Source organism: Drosophila rhopaloa, unplaced genomic scaffold (assembly GCF_018152115.1).
Source record: "Drosophila rhopaloa isolate 14029-0021.01 unplaced genomic scaffold, ASM1815211v1 contig_167, whole genome shotgun sequence".
In the NCBI taxonomy this organism is placed as follows: Eukaryota; Metazoa; Arthropoda; class Insecta; order Diptera; family Drosophilidae; genus Drosophila; species Drosophila rhopaloa.
In genome coordinates this window covers 8,561,327-8,567,795 of record NW_025335047.1, presented here as the reverse complement: position 1 = coordinate 8,567,795, position 6,469 = coordinate 8,561,327, and positions in this window count along the sequence as shown.

Here is a 6,469-nt window from a genome sequence, read left to right as displayed (position 1 = left end):
GAGAAAGGAAAATCCAGAGACAAAAGGACACTTCACAGTGGGCATTGTCAGGAGCAGAGAGATTGTCCGAAAATTGATTTTACGTTCAACAGTTTTATTTGCCAACATAATTTAATAATAAACTTTGGCACTTTTAGCCCCGTCCGAAGGGGGAAGCGAAGGGCTCCGGGTGACGCAGTGAAGCTTGAAATTTATGTTCACGCCTGCATTGTTGCCTCGCAGCTCTCTAGCAGGACACTCTCCCTGATCCTGATTCCCCTCGGGCGGCAGCTGTCAGGAGCACGGCACATGGGCAACCGCCGGACAGAGGTTGGGTTCGCTTCATTTCGGTCTGCTTTGGTTTGGTTTTGGCCTGGTTTTTAGATTTAGCACACTCCGATTTCGGCTTTAATCGAAAACTCATGCAGCGTCGGGGGGGGGAAGAAACGATATTTTAGAAAATAAATTCCGATTCAAGTGCTCATTGTGTTATTGTTCAATTTGCGGCCAGCACCGGTCCAGCCAGCTGCTAGCCTTTATACAAATATTTGTCAATTAATTAAATGTCAAAAACGAGGGGCGAATGGGGAAGGTCTAAACACCCAAGCGTTGCGTCTCTTAAAACCCTCGTTGTGCCGTAATCAAATAGTATTCATATTTTGTTCAATTTTTCATGCTGAGTATTTAATTAGATTTTGTCACTCATAACGGTTTGCTTGTTATATTTGTGACTGAATAAAATTAATTTAGCGGAATGCAGAGCTAATTGCTGTGTGTGGAAATAAATGCTTAAATTAAAAAGTTATGTCTTTTAACCTCTCTCAATATAGCAAAAATGGAAATGTTTTTAAAAAATTGATTTATTATTTGATGAGGCATTTTAATAAATAAATCATTTTTTCATTTAATAAAATTCGTTATGCTTTAATAAAGTTTAATTTTAATTTTAAATTGACAAACGAGAAGATTGAACTTGGAAATAACAAAGAGATCCTGTTTAAAATAATGCTTTTGAAATAAAAATAAAATAATTAATAAGAAAACAAACTGCATCCAGACCAGGCAAACAAATGTATAAAGATTTTCTTTAAATTTGTAAAATCAATTACAGTAATAGCTTAAGCGTTTAGATATTGAACATGGCAGCCATGCCAATTGCTTTTCAAATATTTCTTTAAAGGAATTTTACTAAGAACTGGTACTATTTGCTTTGCCCAGGCTCATCTCAGCCAGGTCTGAAATTCCCTGAGTTCCTCAGACCAATTAACACTGTTGGCTCGACATTCCCAAAAGCGGCATTCTTAAAGCCCTATCAAATATGCGGGTTGTCAGGCAGCCTTTTCAGCCCCCCGGTAAAATCGGGTAGAAGGCTCAACCAAGCAGACCGCCAACGATGCCGGCTATGAAGGAGTAATTCAATTTGGGTTTAAAATTGCAAACTGCAGAAGGAGCCGCCTGAAGGAGGGTAAGGGGGTTGGTGGGCGGGATGCGGTGGTCGTAGCATGTCAAGGCGACAGGACCTTGATAAAAAGGTGTTCGCTGTAGGCTGGCGTCTGTAACAGTCCGGACTCAGGGGCTTCCTTCTTAATTAAAATGCATCGCATGTGAGGGTCGGGATATAAAATCGATTGAGTGCAGCTTAAATCGCCTTAAATACTCGTCGGCAGGGATCAGGCGAAAAGGGGATAAGGATAAGCGGCGGCAGCGGCGACCCGGTGGGGATTAAATTACTGTCATTGTAAGTGGCAAATGAAACAACTCCCAATTCACTCGATACTCCCGGACAGCCATCATTTATTCAGAAACTTTTGCATCAAATTGAATTTGCCTTCCGATTTAATTACCGCAAGCCCAAAGCCGAGTGCATTACGAAATGATTTCGAAACTGTGGCAGCCAACTCTTTTGCATTTGGGGCACATAATTTTAATTGCATGCTGCGGCAGGTGGAGCAGCGAAGGGGGAGGGGGGAATCTATCTAAACTTTGCCTGCATTTGTTATTGTTGCAGTGCTTGGAAAACTTTTCCGTGCCCAAAGTTTTCAACCTCCTTTTTTTCCGCCCACGACGACAAAAAGACGCTCGAAAGGGGGAAAAACTTTCTGCGGGCGGCGGCAAGAAGCTGAAAATCAAATGAAAGTTGCTGGCCAACGACTTAGAGCTAGCTTAAAGCACTTTAAGTTGCCAAATGTCAAAGATTGCGTATACGCAGTGCTGGCCAAGGCACATTGGAGGTTAAATGTCAAGTTCATTGCAACCACATCCGCTTCGAACTAGGCTTTTAGTCAAGTAAGGAGTATATCCTCGCAAGTAAGTACTTTAATACCAGTCATTATTAATTAAAAAATAATACAAATTTATTTTGGTTACACCATTTTGGTCTTACCTTAAAGATTGAAGTATTAAAGCAAGTGCTAAAAAATTGTTGAACGAAATTTGTTGCCACAAGCTCATATGGCTAAATCCATAGCATTTATCGAAATGTTTTCGCTAATTTGCCTATGCGAAAATCCCGGGAAGTAAGCACAAAAAAAGAAATTCTGATTAAAATTGTGTTTTTATGATCCATTTGGGCGTGACTGGGGCCGCTGGAGGCATTAAATGAAGGCCTCCCCGGTCCTAACGTATAAATTAGCACGCCACGCGATGCTGGCAATAAAACGTTTTCGCGGGCATACGTTGCGTATACGCTATGTGAAGCAGGAATGCGAGCTCAGCCTAAAAGTAGGCTACAAAATGACACGCGCCAGGGAAAGATTTAGATTGGTGTGGCCGAGAAGGAAGAAGGGAAAAAGGAAAAAATAATAAGGAAGATTGTGTGTAAGCTGAAACTGCGGGAATTTGTGGAAAGTCGTAAAGCAAAATAAACACTGGCAGGCGTAAAAGTTATAAAAATGCCAAAATATAGCCAAAGTTGAGCCAAGCGAGGAGCATAAGGTAGCTGCGAAAACTTTGTCGGCCAACTGTTGATAGTTGCCAGTGCTTAGAAGGCGTGGCAGTGGCAAACCCACAAAAAAAAGATGAGAAACGATGCCAGCGATGCAGCAAATTCGCTTTAGCCGTCTATCCAGCCATTCAGCTATCTATCCATCCATCAATCAATCAAAACCATCAGAAAGTGAGCGGGCCTAAGCCAGTCAACGTCAATGGCCCTGTCCTAATGGGAATCGACCTCTTTCAGATCGCTTTGGCAATCGACATGCAATTTATGCGAAATGTTGACATTCATCGCTTGACTTTTTCGGCTCCGGATTCAAGTTTAACACTCAGCAAACAGGGCAAATCCGAGCAGATGTACAAACAGATTTTAAAGCTGGTCTTAAAGGATTGCCAATTGAATATATGACATACATTATGTATACATGGGATTAGCCAGATGGCTGCCTAAAGGATTGCTGGCAAAGTAATGTTCCAAGGACAGACAGGCGAAATAAAATATTGAAAAGGGCTGGAAATCTTACAAGAGAGAGCAAAACAAAATAAACATACATTTGTGGCCATTGAGTTCGGTAACCTAATCTAAAAGTCAAACAATTTTCAATTTAAAAGTTTACCTTAAACATTCGATTGAGGCCAAATATTTGCTTAATGCCCATTTAAGTTATTTTTAAATTGAACGCGTTCATTTAAGTGCGTTTTTTCAACTGCTTGCACAATCAATTTAATGGATTGTATCTGTTATTGACATGAATTTGTATTTTTTCTTTGAATGCAATTTTTTGTTTCTTTTAATTGAATTGCAAAAGCAATTACGCGAAATCAGTTTATTTAAGCAGCAAATAGACACAAAAGAAGTCAAGACTTTCAAGTAAATGAGGAAATTTTCTTCTCGACTAGTGTAGTGAGTTTTTTGTGGAACGATTATGCTAATGAAAGGGCATGTTCAGCTTGGCTTGGCTTACTGTGGTCCTCTTTTCCAAGAATCTCGACGCAGACAATAACACTTTTTCATGCTGGTCACGTAGGCTTCTAACATGAATCTGGCTAATACAATTAGAAGCAGACAGCCGGAGGCAGCAAAAACCAACAGAAATACAGGCTAACAATCGAGTTTCAGGCTGTCAAATGTTTCAATTAAAACTCGCGAATACCAAGCCCCTGAAAAAAGCGTTGGCCTTTGAAAGTTGGAGGCTAGGAAAGGATTTTCATGATTGGAGGACAAAAGGAATCATGGAAAGCAATAATCAGAATCACCAAATTGCTTCCAGCAAATCAAAGATGAATAAAGGGAAGAAACTGGGAGAAGGACATAAAGAAGAGGAGTTGCGAAGTGGCACGAACAGGAAGTTCTATAACGAGAAAGCATAACAAAAGCAAAGCTTCCGGGCATTATCTTAATTATGCAAAGCCAAAGCGAAAGAGTTGTGGCAAAAGTCTTAACCCATTGCTGCTTAAAGAATATAAACTGCTTAAGTAAAGTGTCAATCATTTTCTTTGTAGGCTTATTTAAAAATTTATTTTACCGTAACTGAAATGGCTTTATTCTCTTTGCGACCGCATCTCTTTAAAAATTCTCTTGTGGCTGTTGAAGATTAATTGATGATTTATTTCAATCAATATTGGCCATATATAATATTTGGACAATAATGGGTTAAGGCTTATGGTCGCGGCACGCACATTTATCATGGGCTATCCATTTTTTTCGAGGGTTTAGGGCACGACAAATTCCAAAGTCAAAGTCAATGGCTGTGCCCCAAATAAACCCAAATGGAATGTGGCTTTTGGGGGATGGCGAGTGGGTGGTGAGGCGGTTTGGGGGCAAGGCCACTTCGTGTGTGCCATAAAGCACTCAATGCCCAAATTTCAAGCCTTTACTCAACGAAGAACCTGCGACACGTGCGAATTCGTTGGTGGAGTTGAAGTTGAATTGATTGCGTGCCAGTTGTGGCAATGACGATTTCCAGGCGATGGGCGTTGAGCGTTGGGCGGTGCAGAGGGCGTGGCCCTCAATAACAAAAATGCCGTTTCGCTTTTGTTCCGAGTATCGTAATTAAAATGACGATAGCAGCGGCAAAGTTTTAATAAACTGCCAAAATAAATACGAAAAGGAGAGCGCGTGAAAGGGAATCGAATAAACAAAGACTGAAAAAGTTGTAAGCGAATTGCCTGGGATAGGAGGGGCAAAAAATGGGGCAGGCAGCATAAGTACTTTGTATTAATAACAGAACCGAGAAAGACTGGGGCAAGAGTTGTGGCATCCGCAAATAACTGGAATTGAAACTCGAGTGCCGAGGGGGAAAACAGCTCAGAAACTGAGTCACACAGAGAAAAATCTTTATATTTTATATTTCGTATACCTAAATAATCCCTTTTCATCTTTCCAAAAATTATTACTCAAATAATAATAGTGTTGATATCTTACCCACTACCCTTATCAAAACTAAGCCCATTCCGATAAGTAATAAGCAATACAAAAATTTAAAGCAGAAAACGGAAGTTCTCAAATTTTCAACAATATAATGTTTAATTAATCCCCAGATCATGTGAATAGGATAAATCACTTAGCAAAAGATTTCTGTCTGATAAATTGTTTATTTTATTATCTTGATTTTATGCCTTTGTCAGACCTAATAAATTTTATATTTTTTCACCGTGCCAGCATAATTTTTCATTGTGGCGTGAAGAGCAAACTGTTTACATTTGTTTTCCCCACTGACTGAGATCCGGGATCTGGGACACAAGACAAGATTCCCGAAGGGGCAGGAAAATGGTGCCAGGGGCAACATGTTCATTATGCCGTCAGCTGATAGCTGTGTTTTCGCAGGTGCGGCTCATTAAATCACGCGGTAATCAGAGTACCCAAAAGGTTTCTCGGGTTAACCTTTCGACTCGCTGGTATTGTTTTGTGTTTGGCGGTGTCAATCACAGTTGGCCTAATTAACAATGTGGAACAGATTTCAACGCATAAATTCAAATCAGTCTGCAAAGTTTGGTCGTAAAAACTTGCCATCATCGTGGCACTCTAACTAAACATAATATTTATTGTAAAACTGGGAGTCGAGGTTTTACAGCTTTTGTGCTGTGCCCGTAATAATAACAACAATAATCATTTGCCTGATTTACGAGTGCAGCTGGCAGCCCTGTTCGTTCAATGGCCATAAATTCTCATCAATAAATCAAATGTAGAGCTGCTCCAATATGAGGGCGCCGCGATGTATGCAGCGTTTTCCTCATTTTTTCCATGAGTTTGAGTGGCTTGTTTGTGTGCGTAAATGTTTGTTTGTGTGTGTGAGTGAGAAGTGTGGCAAGTGACATGTGTCACTCCATAATAATCGCATTTGCATGGAGAGCAACCGCCATGAATATCCAAACAGAAACTTAACTAGAAGCTCTTAGGTGCCGGGTTGAAGATCTTAGACCTAATCACGTTTTGGGTTGGATTTTGGGTTTTGTTTTCTCTTATTTCTTTTTGGATTTACAGCTAGATACTAGTGCGATTAAGTATACGCATAGTTGATTGCTTAGTCTCTGGGACGCGCCAATAATACTTACA